This window comes from Apodemus sylvaticus, chromosome 9 (assembly GCF_947179515.1).
Source record: "Apodemus sylvaticus chromosome 9, mApoSyl1.1, whole genome shotgun sequence".
Taxonomy (NCBI): domain Eukaryota; kingdom Metazoa; phylum Chordata; class Mammalia; order Rodentia; family Muridae; genus Apodemus; species Apodemus sylvaticus.
Genome location: NC_067480.1, coordinates 42,902,717 through 42,926,958, shown reverse-complemented (window position 1 = coordinate 42,926,958; position 24,242 = coordinate 42,902,717). Strand labels below are relative to the sequence as shown.

General features: G+C 38.8%; 1 protein-coding gene across 1 annotated transcript in view; it reads left to right on the top strand.

The window, feature by feature from the left end:
* Positions 1-24,242, top strand: part of Spag16 (sperm associated antigen 16) — a 979,959-nt gene that overhangs the window by 440,590 nt on the left and 515,127 nt on the right. The gene's annotated exons all lie outside the window — the stretch shown is intronic.

Below are 24,242 nucleotides of genomic sequence, written 5' to 3'. Positions count from 1 at the left end.
AACAAGACATGACTTTTGATAAAACACATTTACTCAGTTGGGTTTACAAGAGAGCTAAAGCCAGGGTAAATCTCTGGCTTCTCAGTCTTCATTGTCAATCTACCTTTGTGTATATTAGCATCAGAGTTTAAAACATTTGAAAGGAATTTAAATTCCTCCACTCATTAGTCATCTTAGACTTCAGGAAAAGCCAGATGGATCAATAAATGCCCAAACTACCAACAAACGGCAAAGAGTCTAAGACAAGCCAACACTGGAAAAATAGCAATTAGAGGTTTATGGTCCTACCTCCTGCTTTTCTTGTAATACCAGAGTGGTAAACTTGGGTCTTTCTATTTCTTAACATTTATATCATCATATAAAACAACAAAGAATGTGGACTTTACCAAGGTTCATTAAGGTCAAATGAATAGAATCTAGGTTTCATCTGTGGCCTTACCTAAAGACTGTTTTGCTGTTGTTGTTGTTGTTGTTGTTGTTGTTGTTGTTCTTGTTCTTGTTTTTAATTATCTTAAATCGTTTTTTACAGTCCAGTCATTAACCCCTTCCAATTCTGCCCTCCAACAGGTCCTCATTCCATCCCTCCTCCCCTGTCTCCAAGAGGATGTCCCCATATCTCTATACCCCCCACAGCCTGCCAGGCCTCCCCATTACCACTAAAAGAATTGCAGGGATAAAAATGGAAAAGAAAGTGAGGGAAAGGGGGGCTAGTGACACACCCAAACTGTCCCTGACACTATTACTGATGCTATGATATGCATGGCTGTCCTCTGAGAGAGATGATCTTTTAAACAAACCAAAGCATGACGTAATGTTGTGCCTCTTTTTTAAGACATGATCTAGCTTGGCCTATCAATCACCTAACCTTGAATCAACTCTAGAGTAAATCTGGCTCACCTGAAGCCACACTAAGAAGGCACTATGAATAATGATCTTTCCAGAACACCCAACTCCCTTCTCCAACAGTCCCGTGTAGAAGTCCTATCATGTGCTGTTGGAGCTTACTCACTTTTCTCATTTACTCAAGAACATTGTAACTTTCCCTTTCCTTATTTTTCTTTATCTTTTTCTTTCATACACTATCCAGGAAAAAAAAAACTTATGTTTCTTTCCCTTTTTTTTTTAGTCTACTTAAATTACACATTTAATTGTTATTAGTGAGACTGAGGACCCAAACAGAAAACAGAAAACTTGCTTCCCTGGAACCAACTTGAGGCAGGATTTCTCTTGGAGACTGGTTACTCCTCTCAGGCAATAGGGACTTCATTAAATTACTTTTCAAGTATATAAGAGGAAAATAATATGTATTTAAAATAATGTAATTAAAGTTTTACCCTGGTTTAGTAGACTAGCAGTTGTAGCTTTTCCTCCAGTATCACACTGAGCAGGTCTTAAGCCCAATTATAGAAACACGGGTTTCCTATAAACATTTGTCCTTATACCTACTGACAAGCGCTCTCACACTTACCAAGGGAATGTCTCTTTGCAATAGATAGAGAGCACTACAGAAAACCACAAGCAATCAACACACAGAGTTATGGAGACCAGTTCCAGCAGATACATTTACAGATTACTCCCAAACCTAAGGGTAGGGGAACATTGTGAAATAGGGAACAGAGCAACTGTAAGAGCCAGAGGACAGGGGACTGTGCAGTGAGATTGTGTCTGCTAGTAACAGGAGAAGCCACATCCATAAGTTCTCACGATCATGATTCCCCAAATGGAAGCTGGTCAAGGATCACACCAATGCGCATGTCACAGTGGACCCAGAAGAGCCCAGGAAGCCTTAACCTTATATAAGTACTGTAGGCCACTGAGGAATTCTTGGAGTGGGAGAGCTCATCTTCCCCAGTAATTGTGTGTCCACTGCCAAGTGGTAAGCCCTAAAAACATAAATACAAGTAAAATCACACTGACTGAAACTAGGCATGTTACTTTTTAGGAATATATATGTATATTCATAAATATTTAGGAATATATACATATATATTACATATAAACATTTGTCTTTATAACCACTGATAAACAGTCTTCACACTTTAATCTTTGCAACAAATAGAGATCACTACAGAAAACCATATATATGTGCATATGTATGTGTGTGTATGTGTATTCTGTGAGTGTATATATATATATATATATATATATATATATATATATACATGTCTCTGTTTCTGTTTCTGTCTCTGTCTCTTTCTGTCTGTCTCTCTCTTCATCTCTCACTGTGTGTGTGTGTGTGTGTGTGTCTGTGTGTGTGTCTGTGTGTGTGTCTATGTGTGTCTGTGTGTGTGTCTGTGTGTGTGTGTGTCTATGTGTCTGTGTTGGCCTAGAACTCCATTATAGTCCATTCTTAGGTTAAATTTCTCATAGCGTTTCTGCTTCTTCAAATGCTGAGGTTATAATTCTATGCCTTTGACAGCAGTCTTTGATCTTTAATTTTTGCCCTTTGCTTTTTTCCCTCAACATTCACGATAAATGAGAGGAAGTACAGGGATATATCTCATGGCAATGAGGGCAAAAAAACAGGGCACCAACGGAGCTCAATATATAACACCTCAAATACATCCCTGAGAAGGACCAGAACGTCCTATGCCAAAATAGGATTCTCTGATTTATCATTTATTTTGAATTGCTGGTTTCCAGAAGTTGCAGATACACCAAGCACAGAGAAAAACTGTTCTTTGGTGAGAGAAACTACATCAGCAAAGAAATAGAGCCCAGCCTGCATCAGAAAGCAAAGGAGATGAGTCATCAGGGGTTTTTGAAGTTGGAGAAGGCATTGGCTTAAATCTGAGACACAAACTTTCCCTTTGCATTGGGTACATTTTCTAGAAATCTCATCTTAACTAACCTGTCCAGTATTTCATTCCCTGTTTCATGAAAGGATTGAATTTCAGACTCTAGGGTCTACTTACTGTAGAGACTTACTAATTTCTCTGAATTTTCTTGCCCCGTGCATGTGAGATCCACATGTTAATACATTTGCAGTTTTCTGATTAATCTACTTACTGTAGGGAGTCAGTCGGGAACTGTGTTGGGCAGATAGAAAGTTATTTTTCCTTCTTCACCACACTACTGATGACAGTTGAGTCTGCCGAGCAGGCTGCACCACATGAGATAATGAGTTTCCCCTGTGTTGATATTACTGTCGCTCACACTTTGAGCTGTACACAGCCTAACTGATGTTCTGTCAGGCACCTGAATGGGAGTTGCCACCGTGTTAGAACCCCAAGTGTGGGATTGTCTTAGTGGAGTAGAAACATGTCAAGGATCTAAAATTTAAGGCTATAAATTTAATAATGCATATGTTTGGGTAAAATATCAGATCAAATCCAGAAATATATATGTGTATCATTCCTATTTAACACTCATAAATGGTTACATTCTTGTCCCAGTTAAATTAAACAAAATTGTTGGTATTGATTTCTAAGCCAAAAGTTGTTCAATATTCAATACCCATATCTCTAAAACCTAGATTTAAAAAAAAGATAACAATAGATAACACTATTAGCCCTGAAGAATAGAATATGCTCTTCTGGAGATTGCCAACATTAGTCTCTGGATACCGTATCCTAATATATGTATATATACATATGCTATGGGAAGCTGAGAGCAGTGACGAAGAATGGAAGAAACAACCATAGACCGTGTCTCTGGGCTTTTCCTTCAGCCCACTCAGAAGCAGAGAGAGGTTTTCCTCAGAAGTTTCTTTTTAAGGAATGTTGTACATTAAAGTATTTGGGACTGACTCCCTGTGAAAAAAATAATTCCCAGGAAAGAAGACCATGGTAAACATCATACCCAAAGCTCTCAGAATCATGCACATAGCTAACGTTTTATTCAATTCCACCTTAAGAAAAAAAATAAAAAAATGATATATTGATAGTTTAAGCACTGGCATAAAATTAGGCTAATGTCACTAGGTTAAGAGTAAAGGCAGCAAACAGTAGCTATAAGGAAAAGAACATATATTTTAAATCTGTAAGTTTTCTGAGATATATGCTATTCTTTCATGTTTTAAATTTAGTTTTGCAGTTTGTATACCATGGGTTCATTTATGATTTTCATTTGGAGAATATGTAACATAACTTTAATTCTTTCAAATCCTATTTTTAATGATGGTTCTTAAATGCTTTATCCTTCCTTTTAGCCCACTTCCCACCAGAGATTGTTGAAAAGAGGCAGGCAGGGGAGGGGAGAAGCAGACCTCTTCAGATAGGATCTTTGGAACTCCCATCTGTACTGTCTGGAAATCGGCAATTCACTTCACAGGTTAGCAGGCACTTCACAGATACACCAGTAGTCCAGGACAGTAGAGTCCAGTTAGCAACAGTGATGACACAGCCTAACAGAGACAGCCAGGCCTCAGCCTCAGCCAGAGTGAGCAGGAGGGCTGGAAGTTCTCTGCTTCTCATCTCTCAGGAAAGCCAAGATGAGGGAAGACACGAGACCCACAAGCATTGCACAGCTAGCTGTAGCAGCAAGCCAAGCTCCCTTTCCTCCACTCTCTTGAGTCCTATTTACACCCTCCAAATATCATATGCCCTCCACATGCCTTGCCTCAGCGTGGGTCTTGCCACACCACGTGCATCCAAGCAGCACAACAAGTGCAGTTCAACTATACAAAGTAACACAGACCAATCCATATGTGTTGTTAGCAAAGAATCCTTCATCACATGTCCTTTCAAGTGTTTGCTTTAGCAGAACATCCTCTCTCCTGTGTTTGCTTCAGTGAAATGTTCCTTCATGAGTCTGCCTTAGTCTATCACCTGTGTCCACTTTAGGAAAGCACTCCTTCATATGTTCACCCCAGCAAATAACACAACTGACTTTCCAAAGAACCCTTAGGTTTCTACTTCACTGCAATCTCTCTATCTCCCTCTCTTTCTCTCACTCTCCCCCTTCTCTGTATATGTGTATGTGTTTATATGTGTACGTTGTGTGTGTATATGTTTGTACAACAACAAGTCAGTGCTATTATACTTGATTTAATGACTAGAATATAAACATGCTCTAATCTCTTATGTAATTCTCAGGCACAATATTAACTTACTATCTAGTGTGTTATTGTCCAGGAAGATAGGGTGGCATTATTAAGGAACCACTGAGTACATTTCATAGTCTTCTCTACAAAATATGACATTTGCAAAGTAATGAAGCTACAGAGTCTGCAGGATAATAAGAAAACAGTAAAGAATTGATGGTATAGTGGGCTTCCTAAGAATTAGGATCCTTGAAAGAAATAACCATGCTAAGAATAAAAATTACTCATCTCAAGAGCCCTGCCTCCAGGAGAAATACTCATTATCTTTGATGAATCTCTCTACCAGGTCTAGAAACTTGGACCAAGCTCTAAATCTGCATATGCACATTTCTTAGCCCTAGCTTTCGTTTCATCTTTTTTCTGTAAATTGTAAAGCTGTTGTGGGCAAGACAGGTTGAGAATATTTCTCTGCTTCATTTTGGCCAAAACAGGGTATAAATTCTTATTCTCCTCATGTCTCCTGCCTCCACTGAAGTTAGAGTAACTACAGTGGTATTGAGAACAAAGAATATTCAAATAAAGACCGAGATGCTCAAACTTTTAGAAAGATGCCTGGAGCTAACCCAGAGAAATCATAAGTGCTTCTTAGGAAGTGGTGTCTGTAATGAGAAATTTCCCCCAGAGATAGGCTCAAGTCCTTGAACACTTGGTCCATCCCCATTGGGTTTTGCTGTTTGGGAAAGTCATGGAGCCTTCAGTAGATATGCATTCTTCCAGGAAGAAGTATATAGAAGGGATGCATTCTTCCAGGAGGAACTTACAAATGGTATGATTTATTCCTGAAAGAAATATATCACTGGAGCAGCCTTTGAGGAATTACAGGTTTTCTTCCCACTTTTGCTCCTACTCTTCCTGTTTTGTTTTTTGTTTTTTGTTTTGGTTTTTGTTTGGTATGGACAGAAGGGTCATCAGCCAGCTTCTTGTACCTGATGCCTGTTTGCCCTGCCTCCCCACTATGGTGTATTCTTTTCCCCTGGAACAATAGCCAATTAAACTCATGTTCAAAAGTTAAATTGTTTTTGCTCATAATATTTTATCACACAACATCAAAGGCTATATGTGTGCCTGTGTGTTGTGAGAATAATAGAAAACATAATAAGTATACATTTTGGAGTTTGCATCAACTTCATTTCAAAGAGGAATAGCTCTAGTAGAAGAGAAAAATACCATAGATTTGGAGTTAAGAATTCTGTCATGTGTCTCCAATCTCAGCATTCAGAAGGATGAGGAAGAAAGATTACCAATAATTTGAGGCTATCTTCTGATATACAGTGAAATTCAAGACATCTTTAGCTACAAAGTGATATCCTATCAAAAAGGAAGAGGAGGAAGAAAAGGAGAGGGGAGAAGGAGAAGGAAGAGGAAGAGAGGAGAGTGAGTGGAAGATGAGGGTAGACAAATATTTTGTTCACATGAGTCAGTTTATGGAGGATGTATGTGTATCTCATAAGAAGCATTTGGATGCCTATTTGCATACATGAAAAACTGATAATGATAACTCTGAAGTCACGTAGTACCCATTGTAAAGGTAGAAAACCCTAACAGTGATGCTTTAAGTTCTTCATAATTGAATGATATAAAGATATATTATTTAATAATGTAATAAGCCTTCTATTCTACTAATGCACATGTTTCACATATTTAGGTGTGACAAATTTGGAAAATATTACTTATCACTTTGGGTAATATGTTTCTAGATCTATCTCTAAATAACAGATGATTCAGGGAACAATGTAAATTTCTCATGGCCTCACAAGTTTTTTTTTTGTCTCTCAAAAACAAAAACAAAAACAAAAAACAAACAAAAAACAGTTTGAAAGAAGATACATGGCAGCTCACCATAAAATTTTCACTTGAATTTGTTGTTAGGAATAAAATGACAGTTATTAATTTACTGTATCCACTCAAGCTTTAGACACTGTTGGTCTCAAATAAATAAGAGATAATGCTAGTCAACGTGTCAGTCTTAAAGAAAAGTGTCCCCTATAGGCCTCTGTATTTGAACACTTGGTTCCTCATTGCCGGTGCTATGCTGGGAGGTTACAGGACTTTTAAATTCTGACCTTTGCTGGAGGAAGTGTATATGGTGGGGGCCTTGGGGTACACAGCCTTGCTCCACCTTCAGCTCTAGCTTTCTCTGTCCCCTTTATGTGGTTAAAGCATCATCTGTCAGAGTTTTCTCCTCTTACTCTACATGGTTATGGACATCCAGCTCTCTGAAACCATAAGTCAAAATAAAAGTTTTCAGCACTTTGTGTCTGGACATGGTATTTTACTACAGCCATAGAAAAGTAATTAATATATTTACTCATTCTCCATGAATTTGTTCCATATATAAAAATGCAAATCTTCAAAAAAAAGAAGAAAGAAAAAAGAAAAAAGAAAAGAAAGAAAATTATTATTTTCTCTGTTTTTATTGGATGTTTTCTTTATTTACAGTTCAAATGTTATCCCCTTTCCTGGATCTACCCCCACAAAACCCCTGTCCCCTCCCCCTCCCCCTGCTTCTATAAGGGTGCTCCCCCATCCACCCACCCCCTCCCACTTCCCTGCCCTAGCATTCTCCTTCACTGAGGCATCCAGCCTTCCCAGGTCCAAGGGGCTCTCCTCTCGTTGATGTCTGAAAAGGTCATCTTCTGCCACATATGCACCTGGAGCCATGGGTTCCTCCATGTGGACTCTTTGTTTGGTGATTTAGTCCCTGTGAGCTGTGAGAAGTCTAGTTGGTTGATATTGTTGTTCTTCCTATGGGGTTGCAAACCCCTTCAGCTCCTTCAGTCCTTTATTTCAAAGTGCATGGAAACATTGATATAGGTTCTACTTTATTTGAACCATTGAATTAAATCCAAAAAAGTTAACAACACTCCTTTTTATCTAAGCTTTAAGTAAAGAAAAAAATTCACAACTTTGATATGAAAATTAGAAAAAAACTGATAAATTTGGGAGTCATCTTGGTTTGTAGTTGTTCTAAAAAAAGCACAAAATTGGTCAGAACCTTTCAAATACAGTTATACTGTATCTGATCAGTATACTGGTGTGTTAAATTAATATATCTAGTACTGTATGTGGGCTAAAATCACCCATTGAGGTGATTTTTATTTTAAAATGAATTACCTGAACACATAGCCTTGTCTACTCCGAAGGGCTTGTCACTGTGAGTTCACACCTTATGTCTTACCTTTCTAGGAATGTCATCAGGCTGCATGTGAACATCTTTCCAGTCTTGTTTGGAAAGACCCCACACTATGGAAAACATCACTAAATAAATATGTTTGCTTTTCTCCCCCTTGATAATTCTTAAAAATAAGTAGAGTGTGGTCAGGTTAAAGTTTGAAAAGGACAATTGAGAGAAATCATCAAAACTGATGTGTTTTTGAACATAGGAGAAGGTGCCAAAAAGCTCAGGACTCATCAATGATCACTGGAAACTTGAAGCAAACCAGAAAGGTAAAACGGCTCATAGAGTGGCACTGACTCAAACTAAAGCTGTCATTTTGTAACTGTCACTCTTATTCTGTGCAAAATAATTTGCTTTCAATCAAATTGTAAAGAGTGAGCAAGACATCGTACCACCTGAGGACCCAGCTATACCACTCCTGGGAATATACCCAGAAGATACTCCAACCTGTAATAAGGACACATGCTCATAGCAACCTTATTTATAATAATTTATAGTATCTGGAAAAACCCAGATGTCCTTCAACAGAGGAATGGATACAGAAATTGTGGTGTATTTACATAATTGAGTACTATTCAGCTATTAAAAGCAATGAATTAGTGAAATTCTTAGGCAAATGGATAAAGCTAGAAAGTGTCATCCTGAGTGAGGTAACCCAATCACAAAAGAACACACATTGTATGCACTCATTGATAAGTGGATATTCACCCATAAGCTCAAAATAAACAAGTTACAAGTCATAGACCACAGAAAGCTCAAGAAGAAGGACTGAAGACGAGGTGCTTTGGTTCCTCTGAGAAAGGGAACAAAATATTCATAGGAGCAATTATGGAGAAAAAGTGTGGAGCAGATACTGAAGGAAAGGCCACCCCAGGGACTGCTCTACCTGGGGATTCATCTTATAATCAGTCACCAAACCCCAACACTATTATGGATGACAAGAAGTACTTGTTGAAAGGAGCCTGTTATGGTTGTCTCTGGAGGGGCCCTGTCGGAGCCTTACACATACAGAGGCAGATGCTAACAGCCAATCATTAGGCTGAGCATGGGATCCCCAATGGAGGAATCAGAGGGCAGATTAGAGGAACTGAAAGGGTTTACAGCCCAATGGGAAGAACAATGAAGGCGACCAACCAGATACCCCAGGACTCCCAGGAACTAAACTATCAACGAAGGGGTACCCATGGTTTCAGCCAAAAGTGTGGCAGAAGGCCGGGCAGTGGTGGCGCACACCTTTAATCCCAGCACTTGGGAGGCAGAGGCAGGCGGATTTCTGAGTTCGAGGCCAGCCTGGTCTACAGAGTGAGTTCCAGAACAGCCAGGACTACATAGAAAAACCCTGACTCAAAAAACCAAAAAAAAAAAAAAAAGTGTGGCAGAAGAATGCTTTGTTTGGGCATCAGTGGGAGGAGAGGTGCTTGGTCCTGTGAAGGCTCAATAGATAACCTAACAAAGGAAAATTGAGTGGGGGAAGGAGGGGCATATACTTGGAGGCAGGGGTTGGGAGGAGGGGTTGGGGGTATTCGGGGAGGGGGGAAACTGAGAAAGGTTTTAGCATATGAAATGTAAATGAAGAATATATTCAAGAAAATAAAAAAATGAGCAAAAGTGAATTACATACATCAACTGTCACTGACCATCTCAGTGGCTGAGGGCCTGATTCAATAAGAAGCTCCAAAGTCCTCCTAAAGTCAAACCTGCACTGAGAAAAGAAGGAAGGAGGGAAAGGAAAGCAAAGGAAAGTAAAGGGGAGGGGAGGGGAGGGCAGGGGAGGGGAGGGGAGGAAAGGAAAGGAAAGGAAAGGAAAGGGAAGGGAAGGAAAGGGAAAAGGGAAGGAAAGGAAAGGGAAAAGGGAAGGGAAGGGAGGAAAAAATGAAAACAAAGGGAAAGGGAAAGAAAGGGAAGGGAAGGGAAAAGGGAAGGGAAACGGGAATGGGAGGAAAGGAGAGAAGGAGAGAGGAGGGGAGGGGAGGGGAGGGGGAAAGGGAGGGAGGAGGAAAGGGAGGGGAGGGGAGAGGAGGGTAGGGGAGGGGAAAGGGAGGGAGGGGAGGGGGAAAGGGAGGGAGGGGAGGGGGAAAGGGAGGGAGGGGAGGGGGAAAGGGAGGGAGGGGAGGGGGAAAGGGAGGGAGGGGAGGGGGAAAGGGAGGGAGGGGAGGGGGAAAGGGAGGGGACTGGAGGAGAAGGAAGGGGAAGGGAGGGGAGGGGAGAGGAGGGGAAGGAAAGGAAGGGGAGGGGAACGAAGGGAAGGGAAGGGAAGGGAGAACAAAAATACATCATTCTTTAGTGGTCAGCTGCCAATCTTCATCTTCCTGAATTCTGATAAATTCATTACAGACTTAGACGTCTGCTCTGCAAATGAACAACATGCATAGAAACTAAAACCCCTGCAGTCTTCAGTGCCCAACAGGAAAGGCCCAGTTCTCCATGACAGACCAAAGTACACATCATACTAACAGTCCTCCAACATTGATCAAATTGGAAGCCTTGACTCATCTCCTATACTATCTGGCCTCTCGGCAGTAGACTCCCACTTCTCCAAGCAGCCTGCGAGCTTACACATCCAGCAAGGTAAAAATAGGAAAAAAAAAAAAGGAAAAAGAAAAAAAAACATGGATCTATATGCTACAGAACTGAACAGGCTTCAAAAACTGTGTTGGTTGTAATAGCTCCTATTCTGATGAATAAAGATGTGTTTGAGCCTAGTTGTAATGATTTAAAATTCATGGTCCAAAACTGTAAATCATTTTGTCCACCAGTAGGAACTGTGAATTTCATTAACAAGAATGATCTACTTAAATAAAAATGTAACAAGGGAGCACTATCAAAACATTTTTAAAGCAAAGCATAGCGAAACAAAACCAAAAATCTACATAATTTGGCAGGTGAAATATCCAACTCAATGAAAGATAGAAAAGCAGATTTCACTTTTCAACAATAATTTAGATCAAGAGAAATGACAAATGAAAGACCTCTAGGTAAAATATTATAAGTCAAACTCTTATTATGCCAATATCATTGGTATCCACACAGCATAAAAAGACAATGAAATTTATTCAGCATTCTCGGAGTCTCTTAAATAGAGTAGTACCTCAATTGCTACAGCTGGCAATCACACTCTGCTTGAAGAAATAAGATTAAATATCACTAAAGTTCCCTAAGGACAGGAGGGGTTACCTCTTCAGAGGGTAGGGATATAAATAGCAGACAAGAAATGGTCAGGTGAGACAGAGACCTCAAAGCAGCAGACCCAGTAATGTCCTTGTTAGACATCAGGAATGTCAAAAGATGGCTCTGGCTCCCAGCTCAGTGTGATTTTCTGCCCTTCCTGTGTCTACTTTACTCTATCTCTCTGACTCTCTTTGTCTCTTTGTTTATCTCAGTCTGTTTCTCTCTCCCTTCCCTCTCTTGCTTCCTCCCTCTTTCCCTCTCTTTCCCACCAATGAATCTATAAGACATTTCTCTCTAAAACTCAGCCTCTGTGGTACATAAATGTCTTTCTTTGAATTGACAAGATACAATCTCAGATCTACTGGCTCCTGCCAGTTATGGTGACCCCTGAGTTTTCTGGACTCTTGTTTCCAGAGCTACGATTAACTGAGATGAGAAAAAAAGGTTTCTATAAACCTCTAAGATGCCCTGTACCTACTCTGTCAGAGATGTCCCCAAACTCTGCTGCTCTCAGCCTGAATCAGAGGAGCCTCTTCTGGCAGGTGACAGGAAATGAAGCTTTAAGAAGTCCTAAGAACGAGTGACTGCAGAGGAGGTCAGCCCTAAATAGTAAGTCTGTATTACACACTCCAGAAACCTTCCAGGATGTGGTGCTGGGAAGAATGTTAAGAGCTATGGTAACCTAAAGAAATGAAGTCCTCTAGGTATAGTATGCCTGACACAACCAGAAGCACATAGATGAGGCTGACGGCACAGGACCTCCTTCCCTCCCTCCCTGTCTGTCTCTGTCTGTCTCTGTCTCTGTCTCTCTCTGTCTCTCTGTCTCTCTGTCTCTCTGTCTCTCTCTCTCTCACACACACACACACACACATACACACACACATGTCTATCTGTCTATACACACACACACACACACGTCTATCTATCTACACACACACACACACACACACATGTCTATCTATCTACACACACACACACACACACACACACACGTCTATCTATCTACACACACACACACATGTCTATCTATCTACACACACACACACACGTCTATCTATCTACACACACACACACACACACACACACACACACACAAATATGCTATGCTCCCACCCTCACAAAAAGTCAAAATCCTGCTAGGAAAGCCAAAATCCTGAAATATCCACTGTATAGCTTCCTAAAAAATACTTGTATGATGAAAAAACATAGATATACATACATATATGCATAATATAAAACATACAAATATATAAAAATCATCATCTGAAGGGTTGGAGGGAGGATAGGGGAATGATGTAATTATGTTTTAATTAAAATTAATTAGTGAAAATATGTATAAAGTGCTAAAGCTGTTAGAAGCTAAATGCCAATATTCTGCACAATTTTAAAACTAAAAATCAAAAGTAATAGAAAAGAATATACATAAGGGAGTAAGTATTATAAATATTATTCATAAACTGAGGAAAAAAAGAATTCAATAACATGTATTTTGTGTTCTATTTATAATTCCATGTAAGGGATTTATTACATTTATTGTCTTACATATGTTGAACCATCTCTGGGATAAAGCAAACTTGGACAAGGTGTATAATCCTTTTGATATACATCCTTATTCCTTTTGTAAGTCCTTGATATTGGCCTATAGTGTTGTTGTTTTTTTTTCATTTTGGTTTGCTTTGTTTGTTTATATTTTATCCTCTTTTTTATTTTAAATATACCAACTTCATAGAAAAAAGTGTGCCTTCTGTTCCTATATTTTTTATTCACGGCTTGGCTGTTAATCTTCTTTGAAAGTCTGATAGAATTATGATGCAAATTAATCTGAGTCTGGACTTCACTGTTGAGTTGTAACATTAAGTAATTTATTTATGTCACTTATGGTTTTATTTATTTTTTAGTAGCTTCTTCTCTCATACAATACATCCCAACCATTTCCCCTCCATTTTCTCTTCAGGCCTCTAAGTCTTATTGTATTTTGTTCTGTCCCTTATGATTTTGAATGCAGACACTTAGAACTATACATTTTCTTTACAGGACTGCTTTTCAATTAGGCAAGAATGTTTGTAGTGCAGTGTTTTCACTTCCATTCAGGTATTGAAATTTTCCAATTCTTTGATTTCTCTTTTGACCCATTTATCCTACAGTAAAGAGTTGTTTCAATCTCCATGAATGTGTGTTTGTGCATTATGTATATCTCCACAAGATGTGTTTGTTGTCAATTTTAATTTTATTGAATTATCATCAGATAGGATACACAGAAGTATTATGTTTCTGGATTTGTTAAGATTTGTTTTGACTCCCAGAGTGTGATTTGTTGTTGTGACGTGTCTGTGAACTGCCTAGCTTTTGTTCAGATCACCTTTCTATTGGAAAAAAAAAACAATCCCTTATTATTAATGGGTTGGTGTTAATTTGTGTGTTTCATTACAATATACAGGGTTTTTAGTCTTGTTTTGTTTTGTCGTTTTATAAAATGAGGTGTACTACACTTTGGTGCTTGCTGTGAACATACAGTATGACTCTCCTTGCATGTACCTAGGCACTTTAAGTCCACCTATTATTTAGTATGTTTCCATTAGGTGTGGACTGTTCTGCAGAGTGGTGAAACTGTGAGTCCACTCAAATGGCATCTGCATTAATGATGAGCATCTCTAGGGTAAATAGATCTAAGTGCATCCTCTTGTGTCACAGCTCTGCACTCTCAGCTAGTAGTCTCTCTGTTCACTTGTTCCACAAGTTTCGTTTTATACATAATAGCTAGAAACATCTTTAAAACCATTAGTCCCATGCCACTCACCTGGTTTATCCACCCATTTTCCATTGATATCCGAAAATAACTGAGTCTGGACAATACTCAGAGAATAGAAGTTCAAGTTCTGGAAATCAGAAACATGATACTGGATTTGGCTGCAATCTGTCAGCAGATTGTGCTGGTGGACAGCACAACGATGAGTGTGCACAGAAAGCCACAGAAAGCAGGGCTTTCCTCGATGCTCTGTAACAAGACATTCTTAGGAGGACCAGTTTCAGGAAACCAACTCAAATCCCTTAATGGCTCATCTATCTACCTCATTTTAAGTACTCACTGCTCAAAAATCCTACCACCTCTCACCTTATCACACTGTCTCTCATTCTACCTCATAATAACATTTGGGAAATATCAACAATATCCAGATACCTACTCACAACCAGCAAATCATCATAGGACAAATATATCTGTCTTTCCTCCTCCAAGACACTGTATGGCCTGACCCGAGCTGTCATCCCACTCCCTGCTTGTGCTCATCCTTTAGCCTCTCTAGTTGTCTACGTACCCTCAGTGCACCAGCTCCCCTCAGCCTTGTCATTTCTGCACTGCCTGCTGTACCCAACACTCTGCCCTGAGGCCCTTCTGAAGATGCTTCTTCCTTTCAACCCAGGTTCGAGTTGAAATTTCAGCTCTCAAATGAGAGCTTCTTGAGTCATAGAAAAGAAATTCCCGTTAGTATTATGCCCAGTTTTCTGAGGAACCACCACACTGATTTCCAGAGTGGTTTTACCAGCTTGCAATCCCACCTGCAATGGAGGAGTGTTCTTCTTTCTCCACAACCTCTCCAGCACCTGTCATCTCCTGAATTCTTTATCTTAGTCATCCTGACCAGTGTGAGGTGAATTCTCAAGGTTGTTTGGATTTGCATTTCCCTGATGACTAAGGATGTTGAACATTTCTTTAGGTGCTCCTCAGCCATTAGATATTCCTCAGGTGAAAATTTTTTGTTTAGATCTCTACCCCATTTTTTTTAAATAGGGTTATTTGGTTCTCTGGAGTCTAACTTCTTGAGTTCTTTGTATATACTGGATATTAGCCCACTGTCGGATGTAGGATTGGTAAAAATCTTTTCTCAATTTGTTGGTTGCCATTTTGTCCTGTTGGCAGTAGCCTTTGCTTTACAGAAACTTTGTAATTTTATGAGGTTCCATTTGTCAATTCTTGATCTTAGGGTATAGACTATTGGGGTTCTGTTCAGGAAAGTTTCCCCTGTGCCTATGTGTTCAAGGCTCTTCCCCAGTTTTTTTCTGTTAGTTGCAGTGAGTCTGGTTTTATGTGGAGGCCCTTGATCCACTGGGACTTGAGCTTAGTACAAGCATATAAGAATGGATCAGTTTGCATTCTTCTGCATGCTAGCTGGCAGCTGAGCCAGCACCATTTGTTGAATAAGCTATCGTTTTTCCACTGGATGAAATTAGCTATACCCAGGGGATTCTCCAGCATGTAATAAGGACACACACTCCACTATGTTCATAGCAGCCTTACTTATAATAGCCAGAAGCTGGAAAGAACCCAGATGTCCCTCAATGGAGGAATGGATACAGAAAATGTGGTATATTGACACAGTGGAATACTACTCAGATATTAAAAACAATGAATTCATGAAATACTTAGGCAAATGGGTGGAACTGGAAAATACCATCCTCAATGAGGCAACCAAATCACAAATGAACACTCATGGTGTGCATTCACTGATAAGTGGATATTAGCCTAGAAGCTTGGAATACCCAAGACACAATTCACAGATCAAATGAAGCTCAAGAAGGAAGAACAAAGTATGGATACTCTGTCCTTCTTAGAAGGGGGGAACAAAATACCCACAGAAGGATATACAGAGAGAAAGTATGGATCAGAGTCTGAAGGAAATACCATGCAGAGACTGCCCCACCTAGGGATCCATCCTATATGCAGTTACAAAACCCAGACACTATTGCTGATGCCCACACGTGCTTGTTGACAGGAGCCTGTTATAGCTGTCACCTGGGAGGCTCTGCTAGTGCATGACAAATACAGTGGGGGAATCTCTTAGCCAGTCATTGAACTGAGCACAGGGTTCCCAGTGGAGGAGCTAGAGAAAGGACCCAAGGAGCTGAAGGGGTTTGCAGCGTCATAGGAGGAACAACAATATGAGTCACCAAGTACTCCCAGAGCTCCCAGGAACAAAACCATCAACCAAAGAGTACACTTGGAGTTACCTATGGCCCCTGACACATCAGCAGCAGAGGATGATCTTATTGGACACCAAATCCTCACCAAGGGAGAGGCCCTTGGTCCTGGAAAGACTTGATTCCATAGTGTAGAGGAATACCAGTACAGGTAATCAGAGATGGGTTGAGGTTGATTGGGGAAGGGGAGATAGCATATGGGATTTTTGGGGAAGGGGGAAATCAGGAAAGGTGACAATATTTGAAGTATAAATAATGAATATACCTAATAAAAATAAAAATTAAAAAAGAAAAGAAATTCCCTCTTCCAGTCATGGTCATATTACAGTCTTGTGGTTCTTTTGTAGCTAGATAATTTTGTTTGTTTTCATTTTATATTTTCCCTTACTTGTTCATAGTCCCCTGAACATGACTGTGCCTGTCTGCCTGTTTTGTACTCTACATCATAGCTTCTTAGCACATATTTGTTTAAATAATGGGAAAAGCTAATGTTCCTATCCAGAAGCATATCTAAACATAAGATGCAGTTATTAGATTAGCAGTCATCAGGGGAATAGTGTGTGTGTGTGTGTGTGTGTGTGTGTGTGTGTGTGTGTGTTTGTGTGTGTGTGTGTGTGTGTGTGTGTGTGTGTTGTGGCAAGCCAGAGGGGAGCCAGCAGTCATAAGTGTGTGTTTTCTTTAAGGGCAAGTAGGGAAGTGGTTACCTAAGGTCATAGGGCACAAGTTATTTTAGTGTTCATTTGTTCTCAATCCATTCTGCACCTTCTGTTTGGCAATAATTAGAGCCTGTGACCCAAAGTGAAGGAAACATTCGCAAAGCTGAATTACCTAAAGCGAAGATGAGGGTATCTAATTAGTCGCTCTAGTGACAATCTTTTTGGGAATAACAGTCTTCCTTTTGAAAAGTCTAACCATACTGCTTCTGTCACCGACTCAACTGATAATTAGCAGTGTTCTCCAGACACCTACACGCAGCCCCTCCAAAATACCCCATGTAACTCCGCCACGAGGAAAAACAGTTTCTATTTAGACAGGCAAGCATTTCAGTAGCTACCATGTGGTCTTGAAGACTGTTTCTTATTATAAAAGAGATTAAAAAACTTATGCTACAGGATATTGTTTTATGTAATGTGCCTGGTATATTGCTTAACAAGACACTTCATGGAAACTTCATCAGAATATGGCTTGATTAAGACTCAAAATTAGCATGCACCCACAACTTCTTTTTTTGAAATTCAAAGATGTTTTCTTGTACTATTTCTACCCTAGTCACAAGCTTATTAACTTGGGAATGAGGTGACAAGGCCTTTGTCTTCATGTCTTGCAATTATAATTAATGGTAAGTTAAAGAAAAGCAGAAAGCTTATATTCAAAGTTTAAAGTCAAGTGACTATGTGGCACTTGGAACAGGTGCTGGGAAGACATTAAGTGGGAGATTACTCTTCTTAATTAGAACTTTTGGGAAACATCTTGGGGAGGGAAAGTGAGGGTGTAGTTGTAGAGAGACATATACATATGTGGCCAGAGTCTGAGGACAGGACCCCTGCTGTCTTCATGTGTGAGCCCAGGTCCCAACAAGGACCAGTTTCTCCTCATCTCCTGAGCTAGTTGGAATTCTGACCTTAGCTGTAGAAGGGGAGTCTCTCCAGAGTGCTCCCTTCACTGTAAAAGGTATCACAGAAATCTTATATTGAGTCTATTGAGTCAGAATTTGTTATTTACATTAGATTAATTTTATCAAAGAATTTACTATTATAGACAACTGACCATAATCAGGTGGTTCTTCCAATATATATGTGTTCTTATACACAAGTTTGTGCATACACACATACACACACACACACAAATACAAACATACATATATATATACAAATTCACATGTATATTAACTATTTTTTCATAAGACATCTATTAAACAGTCTTTTGTTGTTTTGGTTTTTATTAAGACAGGGTCTCACTATGATATCTAAGAAATTACTATGTAGATCATGCTAGCCTCAAATTAATAGATGCTTAGACATCTATCTTCCTTCAGCTGCCTCCCCAGGGGTGATTAAAGACATGTACCACTGCATCCAATGTTCAGTCTTAATTTTTTTAACAAACATTTTATAAATGACTGACTAAAGCTGGTAAGGCTACATCTCCTTCAAACTGTGACAGGGTTCCTTGTGTGACACTGTCTGCATAATGATAATGCACTTTGTGTTCTCACCTGTCCAGTACTGCTCCTAATCTTCCATATGCACTAAGTTAAGTAACTTCTACAACTCTACTGTATCAGTACTTTGATATTTCTATTCTTTACACAAGAGGCTGAGGCTGATAAAGAAAGGTATTTGCAGATACGTCGTTAATGATGCTAGAGTGAAAGTATAAACTTTCTTCTTATTCCTGAACCCACACTGTTAAACATGAGTGTATTCCATATCATGAAAATTCTACAAAAAACGAAATTGTCAGACTCTAGCTACAGGCCAGACATGACTAGCTCCTACTTTTGTAAATAAAGTTTTATTCCATCACACTCTAGCTTATTTGTTTAGTCTGTATCTTTGGTACCTTTATACTCCCATAGCAACACTGAATAGTTGCATCTGAAACTTGGGATGCATAGATTATAATGTTTCTGATCTGTCCCTTTACAGAAAAAGTGAACCATCCTCTGCTTCAGATCATAAACAGTTCTTTCCAAGTCAGCTTATTCAACCAATCATTCTATCAATCTGAACATAGCCAGTGTCCAGTTCCCAGAAAAAATTATACAATTCTAGCTTCCTATACTAGGAATAGGTTTAGAGATTTTTTTTTAAAGGCATGCTTCTTCTTTAGAAACTTTAAAAAGCATCTCAGTAAGTTATCTAACATAACTGAGATAGGATTCTCTGCCCCTGTTATCTTAAACAAGGAAATGATAATTGGTGGTCAGAGTTCAATTGACTTGGGAATTTAGATTCTGGAGACAGTCCTCTCCAGTTCATCCTGGCTCTGCAACCTCTTGACTTCATGACCTTGTGTATCATCTAACCTCTGTGCTCTAGTGCCTCCATCTGCAAAAGTGATCACTGTACTTAACCCACTCAATGGCACTATTATAATGATTAAGAAAGTTAATGGTTGCAAGTTTGAAATCAGAAACTGATTCCTATAAAGTGTTGGTTACAATTCCTTCACCTTCTTCAAAAGACTAATTTAAAAGCAGACAAAATTATCAAAGCTGAAGTCTATGTATGGTGGGGAAATATTCAGTGAATTAATCACTTAAAGAATTTATGTATATCAAATACTCTTCTACATGTATTACATAGAGATGTCTGTGGGGAAAGTAGTTGAATGAAACATCTATTCCTTCTGACAACTTAATACACAGTACAAGACTCATAATATTAGAACAAGTAAAAGAGATAAACGTGGTCAATGCAACATAGATTCCGTTACCAGAAGCTCTTGTGGATGGTTTAAGGCAGCTTTTGCTCACCTGGTTTCTCTAGCATTATTAGAATGGGTATCCTTGCTGCAAATGATAATAGGTCTTCTACTTTCTTTAATACGATTATAACTTGTGGTATTGCTCATTTCTCAGAAGAGTTCTTTAACTTGAATTTAAAATGACTAAATAACCATGTACAAAACGATAGTATATCAGGTCCATGTAAAATGAGTTCATGTTCATAATGTACTTCCAAATAAAAATTATGAAAAATGTGTATGGATTAGCAGTAACTAAAAATCATTGTTCATAAAGCAAGACCATCCTAATCATCAAAGTCAGCTTCTGCTTATCATCAACTGTGAAACTAAGCAACATACACAGTCTGGTACAGTTCTGATCAAAAGAGTAACAGCGGCAGCACCAGCACCCATCACTCAGTCATATATCTGACATGCATTTATTAAAATGGAATTATGTGTCAGGCACTGCTGAGGTTAAATTACAACAAAGAAAACAATCATGTGAGATTTCATTACACTTGTAAGAATTAAGGATCTTGTCCAAGGTGTGGGAATTTAAAGAGAGGAGGAAGAGGAGGAGGGGAGGAAGAAAAAAAGAAGGAAGGAGAAAGAGAGAGAGAGAGAGAGAGAGAGAGAGAGAGAGAGAGAGAGAGAGAGAGAGAGAAGAGAAAGAAAGAAAGAAAGAAAGAAAGAAAGAAAGAAAAAGAAAGAAAGAAAGAAAGAAAGAAAGAAAGAAAGAAAGAAAGAAAGAAAGAAAGAAAGAAAGAAAGAAAGAAAGAAAGAAAGAAAAGAAAGAATTTCATGGGCAAATGGATGGAGCAGGAGAACATCATACTAAGTGAGGTAACCCAGACTCAAAAAGTGAATCATGGTATGCACTCACTAATAAGTGGATATTAACCTAGAAAATTGGAATACCCAAAACATAATCCACACATCAAATGAGGTACAAGAAGAACGGAGGAGTGGCCCCTTGTTCTGGAAAGACTCAGTGAAGCAGTATTCGGCAAAACTAGAACGGGGAAGTGGGAAGGGATGGGTGGGAGGACAGGGGGAGAGAAGGGGGCTTATGGGACTTTCGGGGAGTGGGGGGGCTAGAAAAGAAATCATTTGAAATGTAAATAAAAAATATATCGAATAAGAAAAAGATTTTGAAAAAAAAGAAAGAAAGAAAGGATAAAGGTGATGTGGTAGATGGTGATTGTAATGGTGATGAAGATGGAGTAAAGATGATGACAGTAATGATATTGCTGGTTATGATAATAGAGTCGGGAATGATGCATTACTTCTGTTTGGGAAAATATTCCTGGCTCTTGTTCCCAAAGTTATTGAACTTGGATTTTCACCTCTTGACACAGATTTTTTTATTAGATATTTTCTTTATTTACATTTCAAATGTTATCCCCTTTCCTGGTTTCCCCTCTGAAAACCCAGTAACTCACCTCCCCACCCCTGCTCACAAATCCACTTCTGCTTCCCTGTCCTGACATTCCCCTAGGAACCAGGGAGCTGAGGGTGTTTGCAGCCCCATAGGAGGAACAACACTATGAACCAACCAGTACCTCCAGAGCTCCCAGGACCTAAACCACCAACCAAAAAATACACATGGAGGAACCCATGGCTCCAGCTGCATATGTAGCAGAGGGTAGCCTCAAAGGGAGGAGAGGCCCTTGGTCCTGAGAAGGCTCGACACAGAATACTTTCATTCAATGAATTATTAAAACTTGTGTTATTCATTACTTCCAAATTATGTGTGATATTTCTATTTTGTAAAAGATCTATGCATAGATAATCAAGAATGGTGCACCAGTGCTTGTTTGAAGTGTTTCTATATTTATCATAAAAAGGTTATACATATGTATCTTTCATGTACACTTATATGCAACAGAGTATATGTCCATGCATACACTCATGTGCACCAATATATTGAAATAGCCCCTTATGTGAGATATTGCTAACCATGACTTTAGCTACACAAGGTCAATTATGATCCAAAAATCATAGACAGAAAATTTTAGAAATGAACAATATGATATATAAAATGGATATGATTATATGTATGTAACATAACAAAAAATTTTGCTAGCCTGCTCCATCTTGGATAGAATGGGAAACATCTCTCTTGCGAGCAAATGAACTTTGTACACTGTCTTCTTCTTAGTCCCATTGTGACAGGACTCACCAGAGTTGCCATGTTAAAGTGCTTGTGACTAAATAAGCACTTTTAATGGTGCCAAGTGCAAAACCCCTGATGCTGACAAATCATATATGTCCCAGAAAACCGTGGAGTACCTGCTTTAAGTGAAAAGAGGATTATTCCTGGCTTACTAAGAAAAGACAAAAAATTGCTAAAAATAGATAGATAGATGATAGATAGATAGATAGATAGATAGATAGATAGATAGATAGATAGATAGATGAATAAGTTGCCAAAATCCAGGGCAAGAACAAATCTGTTCATAAAATGTGGTTAAAAATGTGTTTGTGCCAGTTTAGCTGCCCCATGTTGAGCATTAAGAGCTGTGACCACAACATATGAAAAGTGCTGATCAGAAATAGAGAAGGCAAGTCCTTTGTGAGTGGAAAGCATGAGTAAAAATATGTGGCCTACTTTTCTCGTTCATCACTAGTCATTCCTGTAATCTCTTACTATACCTATTTTCTACATTCAATTTTATCATAAATGATCTACGTATAGGAAAGTAAAAACATATGCTGAGTATGGGGTGTTTGATGCTATAGAAGGCTTATGTGTCCCCTGGGAAGGGTGATTTGGTCTGGATCCCTTGCAGAAAAAATGGGGAGTACTATGCATATGCAAGCATGTGTATACTCATGTGCACACATACAAACTTGGGATGCTAGGCACTGTCGCGCTGTTACACAGGAAGCATCAAAGCGGAAGGACTGAGGAAGCTCAGCTAGGACATTTGAAAACTGATTTGCTTTTACTGAGTTTCTGTTCATAGCCCATCCTCTGCCTTCTACAAATAGCTCTCCTCGCAAAAGTCATTTTGGAAACTTATCTCTCAAAGTTTGTAAAGACATCAATGATTTTAGTTATCTTCACTTAAAGAGGGTAATTTATCATCTAGTCAAGTGTGCCTGTGTCTGCCAGGAAAGCTGTGAGCCAACATATATCATACTCAGGAGCTCCGAGGGTTTGCTGTGCCTTCTAGTGTGTATTTGAATACAGAATTCGTTTCAATCTGACATTTTTACCTCACATCATATTTTTCTGCTAATTAAGTTCCATAAATGCATCCTTTAGCTGTTTGAGCTGTAGTAAATTTCTTTCTTGAATTGGCCTTCTGAAAGTTAAAACCAACATTGCAATGAACTAAAATATGAATAATTTTCTTTCCACTGTCTTTATTTAGAGCAGTAAAATACTGAAAATAGGTAAAGCGGTTTGGTTTCACTCCACTCAGAGCCTGGGTTACAGTGAATGCACATTGTTGAACCCCAGCACTGCCTCTAGACCAATGTAAGAGAACATAATTTCTATTCATAATCTGGAGGCTTAGCAGTGTTGGTGGAAAGGAGAGTGAGAATATAATTTTTATTATGAAAGATCTGTAGTAATCAATCAGACACATGATTTCTTCAGGAATTGATGTCCTAAAGTCCGTATTACAGAGCAAAATAATAAGGCCAGTCATAGAGGAATGACTGTGCAGTGTTATTTCTAAATCATGTTATTTCTAAATCATGTTATTTCATTGTACTGTCTAGGTGTGTAAGCATGATATAGGTTAACACTAAAATGACCAAGCAGAAATTGAACATTTCGTTGCTAATGTAATATTTTAATAGGTACTTACACGAGACTCATTTGCATCCACTGAATCATAAGACATAGATGAGACTGTGTAAATAAGATTAAAGCATTGCCGTAGATTAAAATATCAGGCATTAACATTGTAGACTCAATTTTACAATAATTTAGCTTCTATATTTAATGGTCACAGGGATGGAGTCCAGTCTAGATAATGGTGTTGAATGAGATAATCATTAATTTTATATTCTTCTATCTCATTTCCCTCTAGGCCTTTATAAAGTAGGAATTGCCTTATACATCTTGAATTCATTACCATAATTTGTGTACTACTCATTGGCCGAAATGAGTTTAAGTAGCATCTTAGCAGAGTTCTTCCTCACTGTGAAGTTAGTGGGCCACCAAGTTAATGTTTCAATACCATTTATTATAAAACTGTAAAAATATGATTAGAATGTTTTACATTTTTACAAAATAATACCTGAAGGAAGACATATTATATTCTAAAAATTATTTTCTTTTTTCTATAATAAATATTTTATTGGTCTAAATACCCCCCTCTCTCTTTCTCTCTGTCTTACACACACACATACACACACACACACACACACACACACACACACACACACACACACAAATATCAGTGG